Source organism: Lepidochelys kempii, chromosome 1 (assembly GCF_965140265.1).
Source record: "Lepidochelys kempii isolate rLepKem1 chromosome 1, rLepKem1.hap2, whole genome shotgun sequence".
Lineage (NCBI taxonomy): Eukaryota > Metazoa > Chordata > Testudines > Cheloniidae > Lepidochelys > Lepidochelys kempii.
The window spans coordinates 220,895,873-220,922,680 of record NC_133256.1 but is presented as its reverse complement, the minus strand read 5'-3'; the positions used below and the strand labels follow the sequence as shown (position 1 = coordinate 220,922,680).

Genomic DNA, 26,808 nt, shown 5'->3' with positions numbered 1-26,808 from the left:
GGGGGGGGCAGGGTAGATAAAGTGGTGGTGGGGAAGAAATAAAGAAAAGGGATGGGACTGGTTATGGGGAGAGAGACAAATATTTACTAGAGAATTCACTAGTTCAAGGGTCATATTAAATACAATTACATACAACAACAAAAACAAAAGCCTACATTAAAAGAATGTTAAGGTGGCAAAGTCAAGCACCCCAAAGTTAGGAATTGTCAGAGTTAAGGCTGCCTGTGCAGCCTTCGTGCATTATGATACAGTTTTAATTACTTGATCTGTACGATTTTTCCAGAGGACCCCAGCCTCGTTCAGTGCACAGGATGGATGGATGGTGCTCATGGAACGGGTAGCTCTTTAATATTTCTTTTTATACTCATCATTCAATGTGTGGCTCCCCACCTTATTTACCACGCACCATCCAAACCTTGCACTAAATACTGAATTTTTCATTTCCTCATGGTTGTTTTTGTAGTGCTCATCACTATAATATCTGAGTTGCTCCCAGCCATCAAGGAATTTATCTTCACACCTCTGTGAGGTGAGGGGTTATTATTCTCCCCATTTTACAGATGGCAAGATGAGGAACAGAGAGATTAAAACCCAAAAGTGTCTTAATTTTGGGTGGCCAATTTGAGATAGTTAGGACCTGATTTTTCAGAGTATTTAGGATTATATAGCACTTTATATGCTCAAAGCGCAGCTCCCATTGACTTCAAGTCCCTGTGCGAATGCCTGGAGCTGCTGGAGCATCTCAACAAAGCAGCTGCGAGCATTTCTTAACATGGACAAAACATATTTTTCTCTTCTCATTCTTAGAAATGGTGGAACTATTTTAGCTGAGACTTTCCAAAAACAAAATTAGTGTGAGGCAGACACCTGCCATGGAAAATTTCAGTCCAAGTGGTTGAAGTATGTGAAGCTCATGAGCAACTGAAAAGAGAATCTTCTAATGGAACGCGTTGGGCAAACTTAAATATAGGCACTGCTACCAGCTCTGCCTACACTGAATTGTGGAGGTCAGTCTCTTTCTCTTCCCTAACCCACACTGGTATTTTTTCCTCCTTTTCTGTGCTTTGGGGAATTCTCCTTGTCCAATTCACAGTCCAGATGTTTATGTGATCAGCTCTCTTAGGGATCACATATGGCTCCCAGCAATCAATACAGGACTACCAAGTACAGCAGAACCCCATTTATCCAATTTAATTGGGACTGGGGCCAGATTGGATAATCAAAAATTCAGACAGTCATGAGAATGGGCAAAGAGCTTTCTATCGGTTATTTTAAGGTGCAACATTGCTTTTAAGCTAGCTGACCCCTCCTAGAAAAGCACTAAAACACAGCTCCCTTCTTATCACCTTAACAGTATATACAACGCTTTAGATTCTTGAAAACAATGTCTGGTACATTTATTAACAGGAAAACCAACCTGAGTTTTTAACAAGTTGTACTGATCATTTTTACACGCTTTGCTCTTTAACCCTGAACATTATACGGACCATGTACAAAGTCTGTTTAATGGCACCATCTCTATGTAGTTGGCTTATACATGACATCACAAACAGTACAATTTTATAAAAGTGATAATCAGTTGTCGGATGTCATGATGCTTTTTAAACTAACTGAGCCATCCCTGACTATCAGAGAAACATGCATCCCCTCATAAAGTTTGATGAAAGCTCTTAGCCTTCTCAAACGGTAAAGGACCACAAATAGGAATGCCTTACTCTCCCGCCTGTATAAACCACCAATAAAGGGCTTCATCCAGACCAGCGTCCTTCAATTGCTTCCTGTTCTTCCAAGATGCAGAGTTATTCGTTCTGTATTTAAGAATTTGCTCGATATTGTGTTTAATGTCCAATATTGTGCTTTTTCCAATGTTATAATCTTGGGCTATTTTTGCCAGGGACTGTCCATTTTATTAATAATCTCTATTTTAGCAGCCAATGACAGTACTACACTTTTTCACTTACTAGTCGTGGTCATTTTACAAGGCTGAAAAGATGCGATGATTACAGTAGTGTTGCCATGGAGGTGACATCAATTTCCCATATTCCTCTGTGTGTCCTGGCTGGTTGGTTAATATGGAGAGCCAGATAATGGAGGCTTGGATAAACAGGGTTCTGCTATACTGGTAACATATACCCCATTACCAGATCCTACACTAATCACTAAAGACTAGACTTCCTTCTCAAGAAGACCAAAGTCAGTATTAATATAGTTCAGATGGCTAGCTTTCATACCCCAATAATTCATGGCTATGCAGCTGCACTCATTCATTAGGCTCTTTCTGAACAGTAAACTACAGGGAACATCCTAGAATGCAGAGAATTTGTTTGAGGACAAACAATGGGCATTATACCCCTATTTCTTCATTATTCACATACATGGCTTTCCTCTCCCTCACTATGTCGCTCTCCTTCTCTTGTCTCACTTCTTTATCCTCATTCCTCCTTGGAATTAACAGGAGGAATTTTCCTTACCTGTTGCCCAAGTCTCTTATCTCCTTGATGAATTGACTGGAAATCTTCTACCACGGCCAGAACCTCATCACCAGTCCGTGGATGAGATTTCCAGACCTAAGTCTGGATTCCCTCAGGCAGAATGGTCAGGAACTGCTCAAGAACCAGCAGCACTGATCTGCTCCTTTGTGTGGATCTCTGGCTGCAGCCATGGATGGGAAAGTTCACAGAGTTGACTGTAAACTTCTGAGGATCCTTCAGACTCCTGAAAACAAAATTGCTTAAAGTGCTGGCAGTGCATCTCCATGCCAATGCTTTACTATAGTGGATGTCTTCTTGTATGTTAATATAGACAATTGCCCCAGATTGGCATACAGGAGGGGCTTTTAATGCTTTTTTCAATTCTACCCATTTCAGGGTTCAATGCATGCTGCTTCTCTACCTTTAATTTAGATGTAACTGGAAGAACAGAGGTGCAGGCACACCCTGTTTTGAAGTCATATTCCTTTCCAGGAGATTGCCTTAATCCAGCTCAGTCCTATGCTCTAGCCTTCTCACTTCTGTATCTCACCAGTGTAACTGGAAAAATATTTCTAAGATTTTGGTCTTGTACCTTAGAATCAACACCACTGGCCATGTCGCACTGCTAAAACCATCTGTGTTGACTTGATGCTTTACTGAGTTGCCCAAAATGAACCAAAGTCCCACAGTACTTTATGACTAAGCCATAAGTGAAGTCGAAAAACACTGTTTGTGAAACTATACTATGGATGTTGCAATGGTAGTATCACCACATAAGGAATGGATTTCTACTAACAACCATGAAACTGGTTCTTGCAAACAGATGCATTAACCAAAACGTGTACATTGATTTACTGATGTAACTACAGTGTGATTGAATACAGTGTTTTGTGCTATTAAGATAAAAAAGTAGCTAATAGCAAATAAGGTATATTATATAGAATGTTTTACATCCATTAAGCGTACACTCAGAATTCTTTATATTTGTGCTAAACTTTGCTGTGGAAACTTACTGGTAGCTAAACTGTTACAAATATCTGTTACAAATGGCTGAACTAATTTAGCTGAAACTTTAAAAAAAAAAAAAAAAAAAAATCAACTTGAGGCAGATACCTGGCCTTCAAAATTTCAGTCCAAGTGGTTGAAGTACAATCCCCGTCCTGCTTACCATGTGCAAAGTTTGGAAGAATCCATTAAGGGAATAAGATGGAGTCTTACGAAAGCAGTACACCAGGTTATTTCATCTGGAAGAAAACAAAATTTGCACTCATAAATTTTTTTAGATGACACACAAATTGGGGGGGAAGTAGTAAATAATGAAGAAGACAGGTCACTGATATGGAGTTATCTGGATCACTTGATAAGCTGGGCGCAAACCAACAATATGCATTTTAATATGGCTAAATGTAAATATATACATAGAATCATAAAAGTGTAGGACTGGAAGGGACCTTGAGAGGTCTTCTAATCCAGTCCCCTGCACTCAAGGCAAGACTAAGCATTATCTATGCCATTATCTAAATCCTTGAAGATATTAAACAGAATTGGACCCAAGACCTGTCCCTGCAGGACCCCACTCGATATGCCCTTCCAGTTGCAGAGTGAACCACTGATAACTACTCTCTGGGAATGGCTTTCCAACCCAGTTATGCACCTACCTTATAGCAGTTCCATCTAGGTTGTATTTCGCTAGTTTGTTTATGAGAAGGTCATGTGAGACAGTATCAAAAGCCTTACTAAAGTCAAGTTTCAGAGTGGTAGCTGTGTTAGTCTGTATTAGCAAAAACAACCAGGATTCCTTGTGGCACCTTAGAGACTAACAAATTTATTTGGGCACAAGCTTTTGTGGGCTAAAACCCACTTCATCAGGTGCATGGAGTGAAAAATACGGTAAGCACTATATATATATTATACAGCACATGAAAAGTTGGGAGTTGCCTTACCGAGGGTCAGTGCTCACAAGGCCAATTCAATCAAGGTGGAACAGAATAGGCCACTTCTACCTTGATTGAATTGGCCTTGTTAGCACTGACCCTGCCCCCCAACACACACTTGGTAAGGCAACTCCCATCTTTTCATTGTAATATATATGCTGCTTACTGTATTTTTCACTCCATGCATCTGATGAAGTGGGTTTTAAAGTCAAGATATACCACATATGCCATTTCATCCTTATCCACAAGGCTTGTTATCCTGTCAAAGAAAGCTATTAGGTTGGTTTGACATAATTTGTTCTTCGCAAATCCATCCTGATTGTTCCTCATCACTTTATTATCTTCTAGGTGTGTTTGTAAATTGATTGCTTGATTATTTGCTCCATTATCTTTCCGGGTACTGAAGTTGTTGTGTATTTAAACTGACTGGTCTATAATTCCCCAGGTAGTCCTTATTCCCCTTTTTATAGATTGGCATTATATTTGGCCTTTTCCAGTCCTCCAGAACCCCTACTGAGTTTTCAAAGATAATCACTAATGGCTCAGATATCTCCTCTGTCAGCTCCCTCAGTATTCTAAGATGTATTTAATCAGGCCCTAGCAACTTGAAGACAACTAACTTGTCTAAATAATTTTTAACTTGTTCTTATAGAATCATAGAATATCAGGGTTGGAAGGGACCTCAGGAGGGCATCTAGTCCAACCCCCTGCTCAAAGCAGGACCAATCCCCAATATTTGCCCCAGATCCCTCCCCCCATTCTTCCCTATTTTAACCTCAGATCACTGTTCCCTCTAAGCTGCGCACATGTGCACGCGCACACAGATCCTAAACCCCGTGGACACGGCAAAACACCGTGCACACAAAAATTTGCACAGAAGAAATTTTTTGCACACACAGCCTGTCAAAAATTTGCACAGAAGAAATTTTTTGTGTACACAGCCTGTAAAAATTAGAGGGAACATTGCCTCAGATCCTCTCTCATTTTCACTGGTGTTCGCTCTGTTAGACATTCAATCACTACTAAACTTCTTGGTGAAAACTGAAACAAAAAAAGTCAATTAGCATGTCTGCCATTTCCACATTTTCTGTTATTGTTTTTCCCCCGCTCATTGAGTAACAGGCCTACCCTGTCTTTGGTCTTCCTCTTGCTTCTAATGGGTTGGTAGACTGTTTTCTTGCTACCCTTTATGTCCCTAGCTAGTTTAATCTCATTTTTGTGCCTTGGCCTTTCTAATTTTGTCCCTCCATGCTTGTGTTTGTTTATATTTATCCTTTATAATGTGACCTAGTTTCCACTTTTTGTGGGACTCTTTTTTGAGTTTCAGATCATTGAAAATCTCCTAGTTAAGCCAGGGTGGTCTCTTGCCATACTACCTATCTTTCCTACGCAGTAGGATAGTTTGCTCTTGTGCCCTTAATGATGTCGCCTTGAAAAACTGCCAACTTTTTTGAACTGTTTTTCCCCTTAGACTTGCTTCCCATGGGATCTTACCTACTGACTCTCTGAGTTTGCTAAATCTGCCTTCTTGAAATCCATTATGTTTACTGGGCTGTTTTCCCTCCTACCATTCCTTAGACTCATAAACTCTACCATTTCATGATCACTTTCACCCAAGCTGCCTTCCACTTTCAAATTCTCAACCAGTTCCTCCCTATTTGTCAAAATGAAATCTAAAACAGCCTCTCCCCTAATAGCTTTCTCAGCCTTCTGAAATAAAAAAGTGTTTCCAATACATAGGAGCAGAAAGCTTATTTTACCTCTGTATTTTGCATGGGTGTGACCTCTGCTGGAATACTGTGTCCACTTCTGGTGTCTACAATTCAAGACGGATGTTGATAAATTGGAGATGGTTCAGAGAAGAGCAACTGGTTAGAGTATTAGAAAACATGCCTTATAGTGGGACTCAAAGAGCTCAATCTATTTAGCTTAACAAAGAAAAGGTTAACAGGTGACTTGTTTACAGTCTTTAAGGACCTACAGGAGAAACAAATATTTAATAATGGGTTCTTCAATCTAGCAGACAAAGGTATAATACAATCCAAAACCTGGAAGTTGAATCTAGACAAATTCAGATTGGAAATAAGGTGTAAAGTTTTAACAGTGAGAGTAATTAACCATTGGAACAATTTACAATTGGTGGATTATCCATTGCTGACAATTTTTAAATCAAGATTAGATGTTTTCCTAAAAGATATGATCGAGGAATTATTTTGGGGAAGTTCTATGGCCTGTGTAATACAGAAGGTCACAATGATCCCTTTTGGCCTTGGAATTTATGAATCTGTGAAGAGTCAAGTTGGTACAAGGCACCTCTGTGTCTTGCAAAATATGTATAAAGAAAGTGTGTAAGGTCTGTAGGTGTGATAGAGCCTTCGGTGGCCAGGCAGCATAGTGGCTAGATCATTGGCCAGTTGGGGGCCGGGGCCCTCCCGCTCCACCAGGTCCCAGCCCAGGGCCCTAATAGTGGAGATGGGTCTCCCTCCTGGCCAGGGGGCGTGGCGGTTCCCTCACTGGTACTTCCTACTAAAGTCTCTTTAGTTTGGGGCTTAGCCCCCGGTAGTCCAGTTATCCCACAGTTGGGGCTTATCTGCAGACTCCCCTTGGCAGGGGAAGGCTTACTTGCCTCCAGTGGCTGTGTTGGCTGGCTGGTTGTAGATCCCTACCTTCAGGTAGGAAAAACAGAAAGCTCCTACCTCCTCACTAGTCAATTCCCAACTGAGCCAGGCTCCCTTCTTTTCTCCTGCTTCCAGGCCTGGCATTGGCTGCTGGTATAGCAGGGTGGGGCTAGCTGAACCCACAGGTTTTCTGTAACCTTGCTGTGCCAGGAGGCAGTTTCTCTGCTCCTGCACACTGTGGTAATATAGCGTCAGCCAATGTAATATACAATATTAATATTATATATAACATCTGGTATATTTCTGTATATCTATGAATTGTATTCATGTTAAACTCTTCCCAGGATGCTTTTTACTTATGTTCAGCTTTTTAATCAAGGGAAAATATGAAATGTTCTAATTTCTGTGCCAGGAACAGAGACATGCCAAAAAGACAAGATAAGAAAAATGATTTTGTTGATGCTTGACCAACACGCAGACTGTACCAAGATACAGGTGTCTCTAAGCTTTGCTGACTTCTGGAATACCATTTTCAAAACAGGATAAAAAACTGGCACAAACTGGTGTGTAAATCTTGGGTAATGCTGGAATACCCTGTTTTATCATAAACAACTTGAATATAAATATGAGAATGTCTTCCAGAGCTGGTAATATACGAACGTCTCTGCATTGTGCTGATTTACAGATTCAGATACTTTAAGACCAGAAGGGATCATCATGATCATCTAGTCTGACCTTCTGAATATTACAGGCCACAAATCCTCACGCACCCACTGCTGCCACAGGACCATAACCTCTGGCTGAGTTAGTGAAGTCCTCAAATCTTCTGTTAAAGACTTCAAGTTACAGAAAATCCACTATTTACACTACTTCAATCCAGCAAGTGACCCATGCCCCTTGCTACAGAGGAAGGCAAAAAACCCTCTAGGATCTTTGCCAATCTGACCTGGGGAAATTCCTTCCAGACGCCAAATATGGCAATCAGTTACACCCTGAGCCAGCATCTGATGAAATCATACCTTTAATTAATAAAATGACTTTCTCTGCCGGAGAGCAGTGGATTAAAAGCAGATGCAGCAGAAGGAAAACACGGAAGGTCTTTCTTTACAGAGGCAAAAAACCCCAGCTCTGAGATCCCTGCTCGGTCATCCCTCCTACACTGAGGACAGGGGCCCATTCAGTACCTGCACATGCTGTCTCTCCGCTCGCTGACTTGCAGCTGCAACCTTTCTGCTAATGTCTGCGCAGTGACAGGGTTAAATCACAGAGCTCATACGCCTTTGTGGAGAGGACCAGGAACTACAGCAAGGGGGAAAATTAATATAAAAGGAACTTCCTGTCCCCAACGCTCCGTCCTCCTCACGTGTAACGTAGCCCACTGCCGCAGTAGAGTGGCATGATTGAATCCGTTTCCAAAGAAGCATCGGCCCCAGATTCCCCTGGTCCCACGTGCTGCCAGCCCAGCGAGGTGAGCCTGGGCTAAGGGGAGACAGCAGAGAGAGTCGCAGGAGGGCTGCAGAATGGAACAGCAGGGAGGCAAGAAATCCCTGCCAGTACCCAGTCCCAGCCAGCACAGAAAGGGGACCCAGGGCTGAACCGCCGCTGGCAGAGACAAGAGAAGACAAGCCAGAGGGAGCCAGCTCAGGGGCAGCTCGTAGTGGGGGCCTGAGGTGGGTCAGGGGCTTTTCTAAACCGAATGGGGAGCCTGACGTTGGTAGTCCAGGTCTAGGGGGCGAGGGGGAAAGAGATTTCTGCCCTGAGTGCAATAGCTTGAGCCTTGAGCAGGGAAGTTCTGCCTGGATCTCTCGACTTGTCTATGGAATTGCAAGCACTTTACACATGTGCCTTTTTTCAGCTGCTTCTCCTTCATGCTGAGGTCTCCTGCAAGGGGGATGCAGGGATTTGGGAGTGGAGGTAGGGAGGGCATCCACCCCTTTGCCCCTCTTGCCTGACGGTGAGATAGTATACCTCTCAGAAAGATCTCTTTTAGAGAAGGAATTGTGTGGGGTGGGAAATGGGTGTTTTTGCTTCAAAGCCTCTCATGAACTAGGGTTGAAGTCTTGCCCTTTTATAGGGTGGCCACTGTCTCCTGTTCTCAGCAGGACTAATGCAGGGCTCCCCTTAGTACAGATGGCCACCACTTTAGAGTGTATGCAGGGGGACTAAAGGCAAGGCTACTGTCACTGAAGATGCCAGACACTGTGCTGTCAGGAGGCGGAGAAGTTCATTGAGGAGCAGGTGAACATCTAGGGGACACACAGAGAGACAATGTGCCAATCAGCTTGGAGTGTTTTGGGGAATCATGGGGATGCTGGAGGACAGGAGAATGTGGGGGACAGGAGAAGCTTGGGGGGTAGGGAAGGATACTTTGAGGGAAGGGAATGTGGGGACAGGGTGGAAAAATATGAGACCGCAGAAGGGGAAAGAGAAGGAGGAAAGAGAAGAACAGTGGGGACAGGTAGAGGAAGGAGATAGAAGAGAGGGGCTGAGAGGTTGTGGATGGAGGAAGCAGAGGGATTGGGGTGGGAAGAATGGCAGCTGTCCCATCCCAGAGCTAAGGGGAAGATTAGTGGAGTTCCCCTCTAAGCAGCCAGGGAAGTGGCTTATACTCTTGTGTGTGCATTTACTGTAAGGTTGAATCTTCAAGCTGAACTGATCACACCACTGGTGGGGCAGTAGACATACACTGAAGACTAAAGAATCAGGAGACTCCTTGTAAAAAATCTGTCTCCTAACTTTTGGGGGCTATGGGGACTCATTACAGCCATCTCAGTTGGAGCCAGGAGAGGGAGAGCTAGCAAGCAGTAACTGCTGGGAGCTTTAGGAACAGGAACTGGGACCCATTACAGGACTTAAGGTAGTTCTCTCTCTTATGCTTTCCCTTCTGTGCTTTCCCCTTAAAGTACAGCAGGTCCCCTCCGATCCCTTTTTTCTCTTCCACCTTCAGACCAGTTTTCTGTTTGCCTCCCAACTCTCGCCCCATCCCATTTTCTCTGCTCCTTTAATTCCTTTCTCTGCTCTCTTTCTATACACACACTTGCCCTCTGAATTGCTTTTCATTTAGATTAAAGAAAACAACCAATCAGAAAAGAACAAATGTCTTTTGGGGGTAAGGACTGTCATTTATGGCATGTTTGTACCACTCCTAACACTATGGGCCCAACCTAGTTGTGGCCTTTCGGTGTTACCGCAATGTAAGTGTTTAATGGGAAGTTTTCATGAGAGAGCAGAGTGTGCAAGAGGCTCGTCCTGTAATAGCAGATGCTTGGACTAAAACTGATCTCCAAAGTGGAGGGTCCACAGCAGGAGCGTGGACAGACCACTTAGAAATTTAAAGTTGTGAGTTACATGCCTCTATATGCTATGTGCATGATTCTCCTCTTGTATCTGTTTTATGCAGATGCGACTCCATTGAGTGCTGTAGAGTTGCTCTTGATTTTCTCTAGTGTAAGTGAAATGAAGTTCTGGCTATTTAAATGAAGGCTATGGGCCTCTGGCTTTTTATCATTTCAGTGCTGTCTTGAGAGATCCAGAAGAGAGACTGATGGAGCTGAACCTCTTGCAGTCTGTGAAAGTAAGAAACAGAAATCCATCACTGGAGGCAGATTAGCTCTTTCTTCTCTGTGGTTCCCTGGAGTTGGGTGCGTGAGAGAGCCTGCTCTGATTCTCAAAAAGAAAAGGAGTACTTGTGGCACCTTAGAGCCTAAAATTTATTTGAGCATAAGCTTTCGTGAGCTACAGCTCCAAGTCTCTAAGGTGCCACAAGTACTCCTTTTCTTTTTGCGAATACAGACTAACACGGCTGCTACTCTGAAACCTGCTCTGATTCTGAATGTATCATTCCTTTTCTCAGTTTTGTTTCTTTCCTCCCTGAAGCCTGCAGGAAGCACCTCTTGCTAGTGAATTTCACTTGGACCAGTAAAGCCATCTAGATTTGTTTAAATAGTTCATCTCCAGAGTGTGATGTGCAAGCCTACAAATCATCAATCCACCACAAATGGTTTGCACAGCAGGAAATGGTCAGTGGAGCTGATCGTAACTGTGGGATGCTAAGGATGAATGTTTTTCACCAAGCATACAAGTGAGATTTAGAAGTGAGACAACTAGAGCATAGGCCCAAGCTGGAGTAACCTCACAAAGACAGACAGCAGACATGCAGCAGTGAGTAACTGCATCTGTGGGCCTTCAGTTACAGGCACTGCCAAACTGAGTGAGTGGTGCAATCTGAAGTAAAGATGGAGGAGCAAGCCATATTCAGCCATTGACCAGCAGCGGAAATAGAGCAAGCAGAAAATGCACCCACTCTATCCCTTTATGATAGAGTCAACTGTCTGGGACAGTTGACTCCCGTAATGAGAAGGAAGCCACCCTGCAACAGTACGGCATCAGCATGGAGAAGCACCACAAACACTTTAGACAGTTCTGCTGTCAGGAAGCAGAAGGACCCCAAAAGGTTTACAGCCGACTGTGAACTTTCCCATCTGTGGCTGCAGATGGAGATCCATACAAAGGAGCATATCATCGAGCGGCTGGTTCTTGAGCAATTCCTGACCATCTTGCCTGAGGGAATCCAGACATGGGTCCAGAGACTTCATCCAGAAACATGTGAGGAGGTTATTGCCCTGGTAGAGGATTTCCACCTAATTCATCAGGAGATTGGGAAATGTGGGCAAAAGGTAAGGATCACTGAATGTTAATTCAGAGGAGTGAAGAGGAGAGAGGTGAGATGATGGAGAGAGTGAGGGAGAGATTGTTAGTGAATGTGTAAAATAAAGAATTTTTGAACTCTAAACAATTCTGTTACCACCTGAGGTGAACCCACTAATTTTATTTTATATTGGTTGAATACTCATGTCTAGAAGAGTTCTGACTACGACAGAATATTGCCAGCTTATTTACTTTCTTGAGCCTTCAGTTCTTGAGTCCCTGGCAGAGTGCTATCAGATGATAGCCATGGGGAGGGGAAGCCTAATTTTCTGTCAGGGAATGTGATAGTGGGTTGAAGAGGAATATGCTAGTGGTACTTTGAAAATGGTCTTGATGGTCCAAGCTTGAGCCCATGAAGAGCTGACCTGAGAGCGGAGAAAGTATACTATTTCCAAAGCAAAGAGAAGGAAAAAAGCTATCGAGGGAGAAGGTAAAGAGAGAAATAGTCTGTCCCCCACATCTAATTTTATTTCAAGTGACTCTTAATGTGGTGACTTCTTTGCATCTGAATTTTTCTAAATCTCCATCTCTCTCCTTATTCTTCAACCTGACCCTCCCCCACTTCTGTCTTCTTCATTCTCTTTTCCCAACACATTTTTCCCTAACCTGTCCTGTCTCCCTTTTTATCCCCCATGCACACACTCCCTCCCCTCTTTTGTACCACTCCTAACACTATGGGCCCAACCCACTATGGTTTGGTTCTTCTCTTCTTCCACTTCATCACAAAGAACCAAACCACAACCCTAATTAGATTGACCCTGTGCCTGTACAGCCTGTGACTGAGCAGCAGGATTGTCATTGACTATGCATATATTGAACAGGGTACACCTGTTTCAGATTCCAGTGACATTGGAAGATGTGGCTGTGTATTTCACCAAGGAGGAGTGCGGTCGTCTGGACAAAAGGCAGAGGGAGCTCTACAGGGATGTCATGCAGGAGACTTTGAAGACTGTTCTCTCTGGGTAAAGATTAATTTCCCCTGATTACTTAAAAGCTGTGTGGTCTCCCAAGAACTTGTTAAACTGTGGCTCACGGTTCTTCTCTTGGATTTCTAAGGGCTCGGTCCTTGTGGTCCCTAGAAACTTTGTGAGAGAGACAGTCACTGCCATGCAACCATTTTTTTTTCCTGAATTGCCCTTTTAATCGGAGGAGGTGATCTGTAGTCACACCTCAGCCCCATCCTTGTGGTTTAGCTGTGGAGTACAATCATAGAAGTGCCCCATCCACCCTCCGTGGGACTAATCCTCACTCTGAAGCTGCTTGACTTTGAGAAATCGGTAAGAGTATTAACATTTGCACTGCTCATGACTTACCTAGTCCCCCATGTGTGGATATCCTTGAGTCTCCAACAGGGAAACAAAACAACTTCAGTCTTCAGATACACATTTTACTTCCTTAGTGGGTTTCTGTGGACATAATCTCATCTGTTGGGATTCTGTAATCCCTGTCTCCATGAAAGAGCAGGTTGGGTTCACAGCTATGATACTTTATTTGTAATAAATGCTCAACAAATACATAACAAACCATGGTATTGCCTGGACTGTTTTCCCATGGGCAGGATTTGAGACTCCAAAACCTGATGTGAACTCTCAGATGGAACAAGAGGAAGAGCCTTGCATCCCAGATTGTCAGGATGCCAAAGAAAGGGAAATACCAAGAGAAGTTGGCACAGGTGAGAAATAAATTAAGCCATCTCAGAAACTATCAATGAGTGAATTAAAAAGCTGTGGTTTGAACAAAGCCATCGTGAGTTCTGTTTGCTGTCATGGCAGCTGCCACTTTCATTATGAATGAGATATCATTGTAGGATGGAAGAATGAAAGGGAACTGGCTGTGTTATGGGGCCTGTGCTTTAGAGACAACCTACAACAGAAGAGGGTCTCATGGGGGATAGAGCATGGGAGTGCACATCTCAGGTTAGGGAACAATACAGAATGGAAACCTGGTGGAGAAGCATGGTTTTTTGTTGTTTTCTGATCAGCAGGAGCTGGCAGCTGCTGCCTGTGTTTTTTGTGCAGTACTGCTATGAGAATTCGGCCTATTCTCGTGGCAGATGTTAATCATGGCTTCCAAGCAAACCTTATTGATTTCTGGCAGTGGACATCCCCTTTCCCATGTTTTGAATTGAAAGCTGCCTTGCCTTAAGGTGACTGCCACTTTCCTACAGCATTTGGATATGGAAGTGAGATTAGCCTTAGTAAAGATGGCCGTCGTCTCTCATGGGTTATGAGTGGGACTGAAGCGAGGCTGCCCTCAGTGATGATGGCTCCCCCTTTCCACCCTCCTGGCATTCTAGAGTTTGAAAACTATACAGGACCAAGGAGGGTGACTTGAGGGTGAGGTGCAGGAAAATATGGAGAATGAAGACTTGAGGGGTGGGAGACTGAGGTGAAAGGAAGGAAATATATGGAGGGAGAATACGACTAGCACAGTGGACTGGATGGGGCAGGGAAAGATGTGGGAAAGGAGACTGGATAGTGAAATAGAGAGGGATAGAATGGCAGCTTCCCCAGGGGTTAGGTCAGGATAAGTGGAGTTCCCCTCCACAGCCAGAGGTGTAATTTATTGTTGTTTGGCAAAAGAAAAACAATGTAGTATTAATCTGGCTTAAAAATCACAATTTTTTTAAAAAGATCTGACTCCTTGGAGATCTGACTCATAATTTTACAAGGTGTGGGGTTGGGAATACTATAGTAATAAGGGATAGAGCTGGTTTTAGCAGAATTTGGATTTTCCAAAGCAGGCCCCCCTTGCTGCACTGTCCCTACAGCAGGGAAGCATTCTCTCCCAGCCTTTTGCTTCAGCATTTGGTGTGCATAACCAGAGGGAGTACATGTGGCTTCTTGAATTAGCTACTTCATAAACCATGTGGCCTCAGAGGGTGCTGGAGCCATACTCCTAGGATTCAGAGTAGCAGCCGTCTTAGTCTGTATTTTCCACTGAATGCATCCAATGAAGTGAGCTGTAGCTCACAAAAAGCTTATGCTCAAATTTGTTAGTCTCTAAGGTGCCACAAGTACTCCTTTTCTTTATACTTCTAGGGCACTCCTTTAGCTCTGTGATGGCATTTCATCTCCCCAGTATTGTGAAAAATCACACCAGATAAGCAACTTGAAGTTTGTCTCTTTTCCCTTCCCACTGGAAACACAGGTACACACAAACCCTCACCCCCTCCAGCCTGGCATGGGCCAGGAATAGTGACTCTGACAAACTGCTCTCCTTGCCCTTGAGGTGCAATATCATGATCAGAATACATGTTGACTTTCCAGCAAACTCTGCTGCTGAAGCTTTTCACGTTCAGAGACAGATCTGGGTCAAAATTCTTGCTCTATGGCCCCCACATCACTAGAGGGTTGAGAGATGGTCTCCAAGGAACTGTTTATAACTTATATGGGTAAATATACAATGCTGCTGCATTTCAGAACATTTTTATGTTCCTTTCAGTATTTTCTCTTGGTTTTAATTTAAAACCACTTTTTTTTGTGCTTAATTCTTCTTAGTGTCTTTCCACTTTTCTATATCAAACTCCCCACATATTCCCTCCCTATCTTAATCTGTTCTTCTCTCCACACACACACCCCACTTCTCTCTTCCCTCCATCATCTGGTCTTTCCTCTTATTGTTTCCTTTTGCCTCTGCCCCTTTTAAACCTTCCCCTGCCCATGCTTTTCCCATTCACTTTTTTCCTATGCTTACCCACTGTTCACTCACCCCATCTGTGGTTCACATATCTCATCTTCTGAGCACAGCAGATCGAGTCAAATCTACTGGAGTTCCTAGGTGCCAGGGGCAAGCACTGCTTTGAGGAGTGAGGTGGGGCTGCACTAGACTAATGTCTGGATTCCCCTTTCAATCCAGCAGGTGATAGGATCCAGAGCAGAACTGAGAAGGAGCATCCTGTAGAGGGTCCTGAAGATCTGGTGCTTGGCATTCTGTTACTGAAGCACTCAGCAGAGCGCTTTTCCCAGAGAGTGGTCTGCAGGAGGCAGCATAGGTTACAGTGTCAAAAAAAAAAAAAAAAAAAAAAGCCAATGGAGGATGAGAGAGAGAGACCCTGAATCCCCTTTCACTTTCCTTTGGGAGGACTCCCACTCTCCTTGTGCAGCAGACACCTGAGAAAAGCAAGAGACCATGTACTACTTATGCATATAAGGAAAACCTCAAGGAGCAGAGGGACCTGAAAAGCTCTGAGAACAGCAACCACATGTGAAGGAAATCCTGTAAGTACAGAGCTTGTGGGAAAAGCTTCAGGCTGAAGCAGGAGCTCGCAGCCCATGGGAGAGTCCACAGAAAGGAGACCCTCTATTAATGTCCTGCCTGCTATAAAAGCTTCAGTTGCCCATCACACCTTATAAGACATCAGAGAACCCACACTGGTGAGAGACCTTACCACTGTCCTGGGTGTGGAAAAAGTTTTGGTCAACCTGCGCACCTGACTAGATACCAGAAAATGTACATGGGAGAGAGGCCCTTCCTCTGTCCTGAGTGTGGGAAGAGCTTCAGCTGGCTCTGCAATCTCCATATCCACCAGCAAAGCCACACAGGGGAGAGACCCTACCTCTGTCTGGAATGCAGAAAGAGCTTCCTTCACAAATCACATCTCACCACACACCACAGGACTCACAATGGGGAGAGACTCTACCCCTGTCCCCAGTGTGGGAAAAGCTTCAGCACCTAGTCCAATCTGACAAAGCACCATAGAAACTGCCACACGGGGGAAACACCCCATCTGTACCCTGCCTGGATGGAGGCATCAGTCATAAAAAAACCTCTTGTAAAAACAAGGATCCTGGATGTGAAGAATCCACTAAAGGTCAAGACCCTGGGACTGAAGTACCAGGCCCAGTGCCCACACAAGGAGAACTCCCCTGAGGCCCAGGAAACAAAGGCCTGGGCCCATGTTCAGACACTGGACATGGAGAACTCAGCTGAGGCCCAGGTTCAGACCTTTGGCACAGATGTTAAGAACTTAGCTCAAGCCCAGACCCCAGACGCAGAGAATTTAGCTGAGGTCCAGGCCCGTGTTCAGACACCGGACATGGAGAGCTTGGCTGAAGTCCAGACCCTGGGAATGGAGTACCAGGACATCAAGAACTCCCCTGAAGCCTAGGTTGTGGAAACAGAGGCCCAGACCCATGCTGAGATCCCAGACATGGAGAACTCTGCTGAGGCCCAAGCCTTGGGAATAGACTACCAGCCCCAGTTCCTAACCCAATCCATGGCCATGAAGAACCTCGATGGGGGCCAGGTCCTGGCCAAGGAGGACTGAGCTGAGACCCTGGTGGACCCAACTGATACTGTGATGGTAGAGCGCTGCACTATTGATTTTATCCTACTTGTGTATGTATGAGGCAGGAATACTCAGACCTCAGTGGTTTAGGAGCCAAATTAATGATCAATGTTACCTAGAAGAGCCACAGTAGTGTGAATTCATTGTTTCATTTACCGTATATAATATTCTCACAGCAAAATGACTGACCATGTATTCTACAATTGGCTAATAACATAGTAAAAGCGTCCTGATTGGGTAAGAATTAAATCACACATTATTTTAATATCATGTAGTGCAAAAAGCTGCAAGAGACACATTAAAGAGCCACTTGCAGCTCCCAAGACTCAGTCTCTGTATCACTGATATAAGGTATAGCTTGTGAACAGGATGAGCAGAAAGCACAAATGCAGTGACTGAAACCAGTCTACTGCTCCTTGCTACTCCCCTGATGGAGAGAAACCCCTAAAGAATGTGGAGGGGCTTCACTTTATTCTTCTGAAGAATCTTAGCGACTAGTGTCTCATAGCACTGGCTGTTTCCTTGCCAGGCATTAAATAAAGTATGAGTTTAACCCTCCCGTAGACCCATTCTGGTCTATCATCTTTGCACTTATTCTAGATCCTGGCTTGGCTCTCAGGCGTCTCCCCTTTGTTTTTATTAGAGTAGGTGCTAGTAGCATCTGCTATAGAAGAGACCCTGTGGATGTTGATACAAGCTGGAAATAATTTTTATGGCAAGGTCCCTGGATTCTGGGACATCTGGAAATTCTGTTGTCATTTCATTTGGAATTATAAAATTGGAGGTGTTTATTGAAGTAGGTACAGAATTCAGTCAGTGCTGTACATTCATTTTTAAAATAAAATTTTGATTGTCCCTACCCTTTCAGCTTTGGCTGCACTGCAGTGTTTTCATAACTCATGTAAACTGTTAGAGCAGGGGGAAGCTGGAGATTTTTGGCAACTGAATAAGAGACTTTTTGCAATGGGTGGGGAGGGGGTAGTTCAGAATTGTGGGATAAGTATAGGAGCTGGGTATTCGTGCTAAAATCAAAAGCAGGGATAAAAATACAGTCCCCACCTCTGAACTCTCATTTCAAGCTGCCTGCAGACTTGAGAAGGCAATGCTATGTCAGTCTACACTCAATTTTAGTTTTTTCCACAACTCTGAGGGCTAGAAGCAGAGGGCCTGATCATCAGGTCCAATACAGCCTCTTTACTTGGCTGGTAGGTAGGGGCCAAAAAGCTGGTGCGTTTGGCCACTGGGAATATGCCCTTGCACAGGAGGCTTCATATAACTTCCATTGTCTCCCTGCTTCCCTTATCTAACCATACTCTGCTAGAACAGAGCATCAGAACCATATTTTCTTTTTAAACAATGTAAGAAAAGATATTTGAGCCCAACTCTCCCTCAACGGGAGGGCAAGGAGTGAATTCAGCAGCCATGAAATGAGGCCCTTGCTACTGAAAAACTCCTTTTCATGCAGCATGATCCTTAAGTGGCATACCCAAACCCCAATAAAGCAATTGATTCACAAGCACAATTTATCTCTCTTGTTGGCCACAAAAGAGACAGAAAAAGCACTGCACAGACAGATTTAGAGTTATCTACTTTAAGAAAATGCAACATTTTAATTCCCTACTGTTGAAGAAATTTAAAGACACTGAAGTGAGAACCATTATTAAAAAAACAATTTTCTTGTAAAAGCAAGAGACAAACAAGTGTCAGAATCACTATGCAAACTGCAACCAGAGGCACAGTATAGAGCCATAAAATTCAGCTTTACACACTTACGATGGACTGTTGACAACATTCCATTGACATAAGCTTTTACTAAGGCCTTGTTTACACACAAGATTTAGTAAAGCTCATGCAAACCCATATTCTGCATTCTCATGTAGAAGTGGCTTAAATTTATTTAACTGAGGTCAGTAAAGAATGGACTTACTCTAAAGAAATAGGTTTGGGTGGACTCTCTTAAATCAATGTGCGGTCACAACCAACTTGTGTTTATAATTCAAAGATAACACATTTATGTTGCTAAGCACAATTGTAGGTATCTATGGACTAGATTCTGATGCCGTTACTCAGACTGAGTAGCACCCGTGCGACCACGGCTGGGGCGAGGTGCTCCTCAACATGAGTAAGGGAGTCAAATCTAGCCCTATAAAATAAACAGTGATAGGTGAAGAAGTGCCATTTTAACACACCTTTAAAAAAAGGTTTAAAAAGTAAATAAAAAGATGAAGGGCGAGATCCCACTTGGCATGTTCACAGGCCCATAAGGGCAAAGGGATTCTTTATCCCCATAGCCATTCCGATGGGGGTCTGACAAAGGGGAATCCTTATACTCAGGAATGCTTCAGTCTAGTGTCAGTGCTGGTAGTAACCTTTGCAACAGGGTGGTGAGGGGTATGACCAGACTGTTTTCTGTACCCTCTTAGGGCCTGAGGCAACTCCTGCTGACTTCGAAGGGTGCTGGAAAACTGCCTTAAAGGTGGGACTGAGCCTGCTCTCCCTGCAAAGCTGTGCCTCTTTGCCTTGTGAGACTGACTCAGGGGCTGTGATTAAATGCCACCATCTAGACCCTAATTAACTAGATCAAAGAAATTTAAATACCTACTTAAACACTAACAAGCACCATATTTTCCATACAGGAAAATGTGGGATATTTAAAGAACAGATTACCTGTTACCTGTAACCATGGTAACATTTTAAAAACACAAACCAGAGCGCTATATTAAAACTAATGCAGGTTTATAAGCCTTTTCTCATGGAGAAGTCTTGGGGAGTAAGAAACAGCACCAAAATGTATAGCTTTATCAGAGAGGCCAGCCCGTAGAGATGCTTAGTTAAGTGGTAATCTGTTCAAGTCACTTTATTGAAACCCACCTTAATTAAGGAAGCCTTAGTTAAGTGTGTCAAGGACAGCTCCATTCTGAGCCCCTTGCTCAGAGACATTTAAGAACCCTCAGTTAAATTCACCTCATTTAAGAGCACAAGTATCAAGGATGCTTTAGGAGTAGCAAGCTGAAATTAAGAGTGCATCAACAAGGTGCATTTTAAAGACATCTCAGACAAGGGCCACTTAAATACACCTCATACAGTTGGGGACACATTAGCCAAGAGCACCTCAGATAAGGGTGCTCTATTTAGCTGCATCTCCATGAAGAACATCTTTGTTAATAGAGGCTGCCTGGGTCAAATCCATCGTTGGTATTAAAACCACTTACTACAGTAAGCAAATGTGTGATTGATTTGATCTCTTATGTTCACTGACTGCATCTCAGTAAAGGATGCCTCAGAGATTAAGAGCAGGGTCAGGGCTATAGTACTTGAAAGGTCTTTCAACTGTAACTATACAATATAAAAGCCATGTTTGCCTCAGACAGGGTAAATCAGAATGACAGGTGCACATATAAACATTTTGTTTGCTATGTTTACAGTAAGGAGGATGGATCAGGCAGTTGTCGGAGCAGCAGGAAGCTGAGAGATTGGAGGTTGTGTGGTAGCAAGAATTTCAGAAGTAGATGACTGGGATGAAATCTGAGAGGAAAAAGGCCGGGCGTTTTCTGGGAGAAGATTACTGGGGTTAAGAAGAAGGGGGAAAGGCAAAGAGGCCATAGCAGCTGCCTGCTGTCCCAACAGAAGTCCCAAGCTGTACACATTTGAATTAATGAGATCATTGCCCGGGAGGAGGACATTCAGCTGTTTCTGAATCTCTTGCAGGACCTGTAGCTGACTTTGCTGATTCAGAAGCAGCATATCCATGTTGTCCCTCATTCTCCTCACTGTGTGAAGATAAGAGTATTAATTTCTACAATTTAAAGTGTTATGCATGGTACTTAAGAAACCCTTTTTATACTTACATTCTTCAAGTACAAGTCTTGACTGGTCCATAGCTACTTGCTCTACGCCACCGCTTTGTTGTTCCTCATGACATACTATAGAATTGGAATGAAAATAGTATGTTAAACACTTTAAGTGTAAAAAGAATGTAGACTAGTAAATCACACATTTACATTTAGCATGAATTAGGTGATAAGCATCATAAGGCAGAACTGTAAATACAGGATCACCTATATCCACAAGGATTAGCTCTTGGCACTAGTTCTCCAGTGCCTGGCTCCAGACTGGAAGGAAGCATATTTCACTCATTTTACAAAAGTGAAGGTGACTTCCAACAGTGCAAGACAGCTGAATGTCAGGCCCTTTTTAAAGCACACACACGCGTCCCCAGTATCATTTGGTAACCTATGTTAAGCTCATCAGAGCTAACCATCTATAATGATTTTTCAGATTTGACTGTAACCAACTAATCTTTAGCCCTGTGTACTCATTTTCTCTCAGCTATAGCGGTCCAGTAAAGTGGTTCCTTCCCCCCACCCCCTTTGGGGGCAGGAGGGCCCACTGGTGGAAGGGCCCAACCAAGTGGCAAAAGCTAGATTTCCCAAAGTCTAGTAAACACATTTTTGGTTATTGTGATTCTTGAGCCACCTGTCTGATTTGAAGTGAATCAGACAGACAAAAATCTAACTCAGTACCAGACTGAATCTATGAATTCTGAGAGCAATATGCCTTCTTTTGGTGTCCTGGAACATGGGCCCCCTTGTTGCAACTGGGTGTCTTATACAACTACAGAGTAAGTATTACTATTCCATAATAAATGGAATCAATTTCTTTTTAATTAGGATCAGGATTAAACTGATGCGATGTTCCTTTGTTACTATTTCTTCTTAATGACAAGATGCAAAGGGGAAGTGAGGTTGTGCCTTTTTGGAGAGGAGGACTTCTTTTGTATAAAAAGCTTTAATTTTTTTATCATTACAAATTTCAGGAATATGAAATTTTTAATCTTCACTGTTTATGTTGGGAGGGCTAGCTAGGTAATTCCATTATCTATGGATTAGGAGTTTCACATGCTTAGTTTAAGGGAAGTTAAATCCTTAGACAGAGCTTTGATATTATGGATGCATTTACTTAAGTGGCTCTCTGTTGGACATGTCATAGATATACACAAAACCCAGAGAGTGTGGTAGGCCAGGCCAAGTGTTTAGAATCCAATGGAGGCCACAGGACTGTGTACGAGACTTCCTGTCCATTGGGAATAAAGCAAATACAGATTAACCTAAGCAATTAAGTTACCTGTTACACATTCACTGGATGTCTCTCCAACATGGACTTTCTGATGTTTAAGGAAGTTTGAGCTCAGACGGAAGCTCTTCCTGCATTCAGTACATTTGTAAGGTTTCTCTTCCGTGTGGATTTTCTGATGCTGGACAAGGGTTGAGCTGCAAGTGAAGCCTTTGCTACATACAGCACAAGCATACAATTTCTTTTTCATGTGGGTTTTACGGTGTGCAATTAGATTTGAGCTCCGACCAAAGCTTTTCTCACATTCTTTACATTTATAGGGTCTCTCTCCTGTATGAATTCTCTCATGTACCACAAGGTTTGCCTTCCTGCTGAAGCTTTTCCCACACTTGGTACATTCAAAGGGCTTTTCTCCTGTATGAATTTTCATATGGTTTAAGAAGGTTGAGCGCCCCTTGAAGCTTTTCCCACATTCTGTACATATGTAGGGACTCTCTTCCCTGAGGGGTTTCTGTTGATTAAGGGTGACTTTTAGTTTCTTAGACCCTCTTGCTTGATGAGTGGATTTAGTGCATCTCTTCCTCTGCTGCCTTTCTGGCCTGGCTTTCCCCCAGCCAGGACTCTGGGCTTCAGATGGTTGTGATAACTCATCTTGCTCAAGATCTTCCTGATTAGGTTTCTCCTCCTCATTTTCACTCATAGTGCTATCGCTTGCTGGAATAAAAATGGGAGTTCCGACATGATTCATTCCCTGCCCTCGGGAGAAATAAAGCCTTGGACTGGTACTTGCAAAGCATCAGTCTCTAATTAGAGACTGTTCCTGAGGCCTTAAATCCAAAAATCAAATCCCACCAAACCCTTTCCCAAAGGGAAGGAGGAAGTGAGAAGAGGGGGACAAGAGGACAGAAGGAAAGAGGTGATGGAGAAGTGGGAGAAAGTGAGGGAAGACAAAGATGAACGTATGAGACTCTCTCCCCTCTCTTGAGAATTTCCACCTCTCAGAGCAGGGCAGATTAAGCCAAGCTCTTTGCCCACATAAATCCTGTTGCAAAGCAGGAAGAGAAAGGAATGGGCTCAAACAAATGACCCCTCCCAACTATCTCATTTTAACCACTTCTTCTCTCAGCCCACATGCCCTCTGCCCCTGCCCATTTAATAGAGAATGAGAGCACCTCCCTGCAGTTTGCCTGCTTTAAAAATGAGGTTTCCTCTCCTTCACACTAGGGAAGTGAGCTTCCTTCTGATTTACAATCATGTATGTTTAAGAGAAAGCTTTCCTGAGTGAGACTAACAGGCAAACGGATTCAGTTACTGCCATTCAATGCATTAGTGAAGAGCTAGCTCATTCCCTATGTTGGAGTTACACATGTAGGGGGCTAAAAACACCACAATGTCCCTTGGCACTTCTCTCCAGTGGGAGGAAGGAGCAATTTGACTCATTATAGGAATAGGAAGACTTCCTCCAAAACCCAACGGCTACAGGGATTTGCAGAGACTGTCTCTGCAGTGACCAATCGCCCTCACAACCCTGACAGTACAGCAGGACCCAGGTAGCCTTCACAGCCTCTCCTCCCCCAAAATGCCTTTAAGCAGTAAGAGATACTTCAGATGAAAGTCCCAGTTCACCTGCTCAGATCCCCTAACTTTTGGTGTCCTCCCACTTGTGGCGGTGGAGAGGAAGATAAAGCTGAAAAAGAGAGAAATTCTGGCTTCTGTTTTCACTCATTTCAGGTGGATTTTGTTTTCCTGTTTTTAAAAAGTGGAAGAACCCCAGGGCAAAAAGCAGCACTCTGCATCACAGAGAGCTTAGGGTTAGGGTGCCTAACACAGGCTGTGGCATGGCAGACTGCAAACAGATGAGAGAAGACAGACTTTAGAGCTCACAACACCTGTGCTGATATCCCAGCTTTTTAAGTTCACTTATGGTGGGTCACTTAACTGCTATAAGTTACTCCTCACCTGTACAGGAGTCTCCTTGGATCTTACTTTTTCTGGAGCCCGGGAGCCCAGAGGCCATAGGCTCTTCCCCCAGCTCCATCTAGAAGAAGAGAAGGGATCTGGAGTTTGAAACCTAATTTAGTGGGAAAGAAAACAGATGCAATGCAACCCAGCAGTGGTAACAGGTTATGTTAAGATAATGGGGGAGAATTTGTCAATCCCACACAGCTGAGCAGTTAGCCAGGGAGCCCAGAGTTTTGTGGAAAGAGCCTCAGTTTAGTGATCTTACAGCTAAGAGCAGGAGACGAGAGTTTATCCTAAGGCAGGGGTTCTCAAACTTCATTGCACTGCAACCCCCTTCTGACAACAAAACTTACTACACAACCCCAGGAGAAGGGACTGAAGCCTGATCCCACCTGAGCTGAGCCCCACCCACCCAGGGGTCAAAAGCCCAAGCCCCACCACCCAGGGCAGGGTAGACTAAAGCTGAAGCCCAAAGGCTTCAGTCCCAGGCAGGGGGCCTGCAACCTGACCCTGATTCCCAGGGTTGAAGCCACTTTGGGGTCCTAACTCATAGCTTGAGAACCACTGTCTTAGAGAAAAGATCAGGGTTAGCTAACACTCCAGAGCTCAATCTCAACCACTTCCCTAGTGCCAACAAGCTCTTAGTGTTGGCAACAGGGAATCCCACCCCCAATACTGTATTAACCTACCCTCTGGCCTTAGTGCCCCCTCCCACTCCCTCAAATTCTCCACATTGCACCTCTCCCTTCCTTCAGTTTCCTCCAGAACATTACCCCTCCCTACACACCCCCATGCCTGAGTTTCCCCATCCGACCACAGTACCCTACATTCAGGCCAGGCTCACTTGATAAGGCCCAGAGGGGCTGGTGCTTAAGCTGTAGCTCATACTCCAACTTTCCCCTCCTTCTTCTTCCCCTGGGCTGTTCCCTATACCCCCTGTGAGGCTTTTATTGAAGAAGGTGCTGAGGGTAGTGATTGGCTGACAGGGTCAGGGTGGGACTGGCTCCTCCCACTGCCGCAGGCCAAAAAGGGTGACTGCAGCAAAGGCTTTTTTTTTTTGAAACAGAAAGAAAATTTATTGGCAACGCTTACAGAATTACCAAAGGAAACAAAACAACTATGCAACAAAACAACGCAATCAGAAGGTATAACACAGCAGCTTTCAGGGGGGAGAAGTGTTCAGGCTAGCCTGGGCCCAGAGCGGGGGGGCTTCCTCGACACTCGTGGTCTTCCACTCTCCTGAGTTACCTGGTGGCCTAGAGCGGGGGGGGGGCTTCCTCGACACTCGTGGTCTTCCACCCCCTCGAGTTACCCAGTGTCACCGATCCTCCCTCTCCTGAGAGTGCCCGGTAAGATGGGCACGGCTGCGGGGTGGGCGGTTTGGGGGGGGGGGTAGACACCCATGTATTATAGGACCCCTCCTAGATGACAGGAATGATGGTATCCACAGCGGCAACGGCTGGGGCTGGGGTCTCTCGCTCTTCCCCTCAATCAAAGGGTCAGACGGAGGGAACTGGACGGGGTCACCGAGCAGCAAAGGCTGAGGGCCCTGGGGAGATGGTGGAAGTGTTTGCTAGGGCAGAGTGAGTGAGTGAGTGAGTGAGTGAGTGAGTGTACCCTTCTTACAGGCATATATGTAAAGAGTCAGTAGTCTTCATGTAGGAGCAGCAGACAGTAGTGCTACTGTGCTGCACTGTTGTTGTTGCTGCTGCTGTCGCCCCCCCCCCCTCCCCCGGAGAACAAGAAGAGCAGGGAAGCTTTACCAAGACGTCTGCAGGGAAGAGAGGATGATCCACTTTAAGACACTTGCGGAGACTTCAGTTTCAATGCTAACCTTTTCATTCTGTTATCTCATCCTCCTGCTTTCCCCAATGCCATTTGTCTGTTTTGTCCACCTTATGTGGCCTGTCTGACCCTCATTCTGTAAGCTTTCTGGGGCACGGGCTCTTTTGTTTGGTATCTCTCTGTGCAGCATATAGCCTAGTAGAGCCCTGATCCTTGTTTGGGGTTTATAGGCATTACCCTAATTCAGCAGTTCTCAAACTGTGGGTTGAGACTCCAAAGTGGGTCATGACCCCATTTTAAAGGGATCACCAGGGCTAGCTTAGACTTCCTAGGGCCAAAGCCTGAGCCCCACTGCCTGAAGCTGAAGCCTGAGGGCTGAAGTCCTGGGCAGCAGAGCTCAGATTTCAGGTCCCCTGCCTGGGGCTGAAGCCCCTGGGATTTGACTTTAGTCCCCCTGCCTAGGGTGCTGGGGCTTTGGCTTTGGCCCCACCACCTGGGGCGGCAGGGCTTGGGCAGGCTCAGGACTTGGTCCCCTCTGCTGGGGTTGTGTAGTAATTCTTCTTGTCAGAAGTGGGGGTGTGGTGCAATGAAGTTTGAGAACCCCTGCCCTAATTCAGATAATCTCTTTATTATAAATATATCTGTGCTGGGGGGATACTGGTGCACACAATGCCAACTACATTGGGGCCTTGTGGTGGGAATGGCAGACACAGAGAGATCTCACTTGCTCTGTAGTCAGAGCTAGTTAAGGATGTGTGATAGTGCTGTGAGAAATGGAGGCAGGAGGCCACTTGAAACATGGGCTCAAAAATAAGAGAGGGATATAGTCTGAGGTGAGACTGGTTCCCTTTCATACAGTCTGTACTGGCCAGCAAGTTTCCTGTGGTTCCTCAGTCACGTCTCCTGCGTGTTGCAAAAATATGTGCCAGAGCTAGCAAAATAGAAAGAATGAGAGACTTTTCCTCTGG

At 44.4% G+C, this 26,808-nt stretch overlaps 2 long non-coding RNA genes across 9 annotated transcripts in view; one reads left to right on the top strand and one right to left on the bottom strand.

Moving 5' to 3' along the window:
- Positions 1-8,297, bottom strand: part of LOC140899531 (uncharacterized) — a 73,171-nt gene extending 64,874 nt beyond the window's left edge. For 2 of the 7 annotated variants that reach the window (XR_012155366.1, XR_012155363.1), the window contains exons 1-3: positions 8,208-8,297; positions 6,166-6,273; positions 3,585-3,715 (exon numbers count right to left, since the gene is read on the bottom strand). This is a non-coding gene — a long non-coding RNA (uncharacterized lncRNA). The other 5 variants (XR_012155367.1, XR_012155365.1, XR_012155368.1 and 2 more) reach the window with 5 other exon arrangements.
- Positions 8,298-8,381: 84 nt separating this feature from the next.
- Positions 8,382-17,872, top strand: LOC140899500 (uncharacterized). 2 transcript variants are annotated; one of them, XR_012155356.1, is made up of 3 exons: positions 8,382-8,693; positions 12,568-13,402; positions 15,589-17,872. It is a non-coding gene; the product is annotated as an uncharacterized lncRNA (long non-coding RNA). The 2 variants fall into 2 exon arrangements; XR_012155354.1 differs by lacking the exon at positions 8,382-8,693 and adding an exon at positions 11,613-11,699.
- The last annotated feature ends 8,936 nt before the right edge of the window (positions 17,873-26,808 follow it).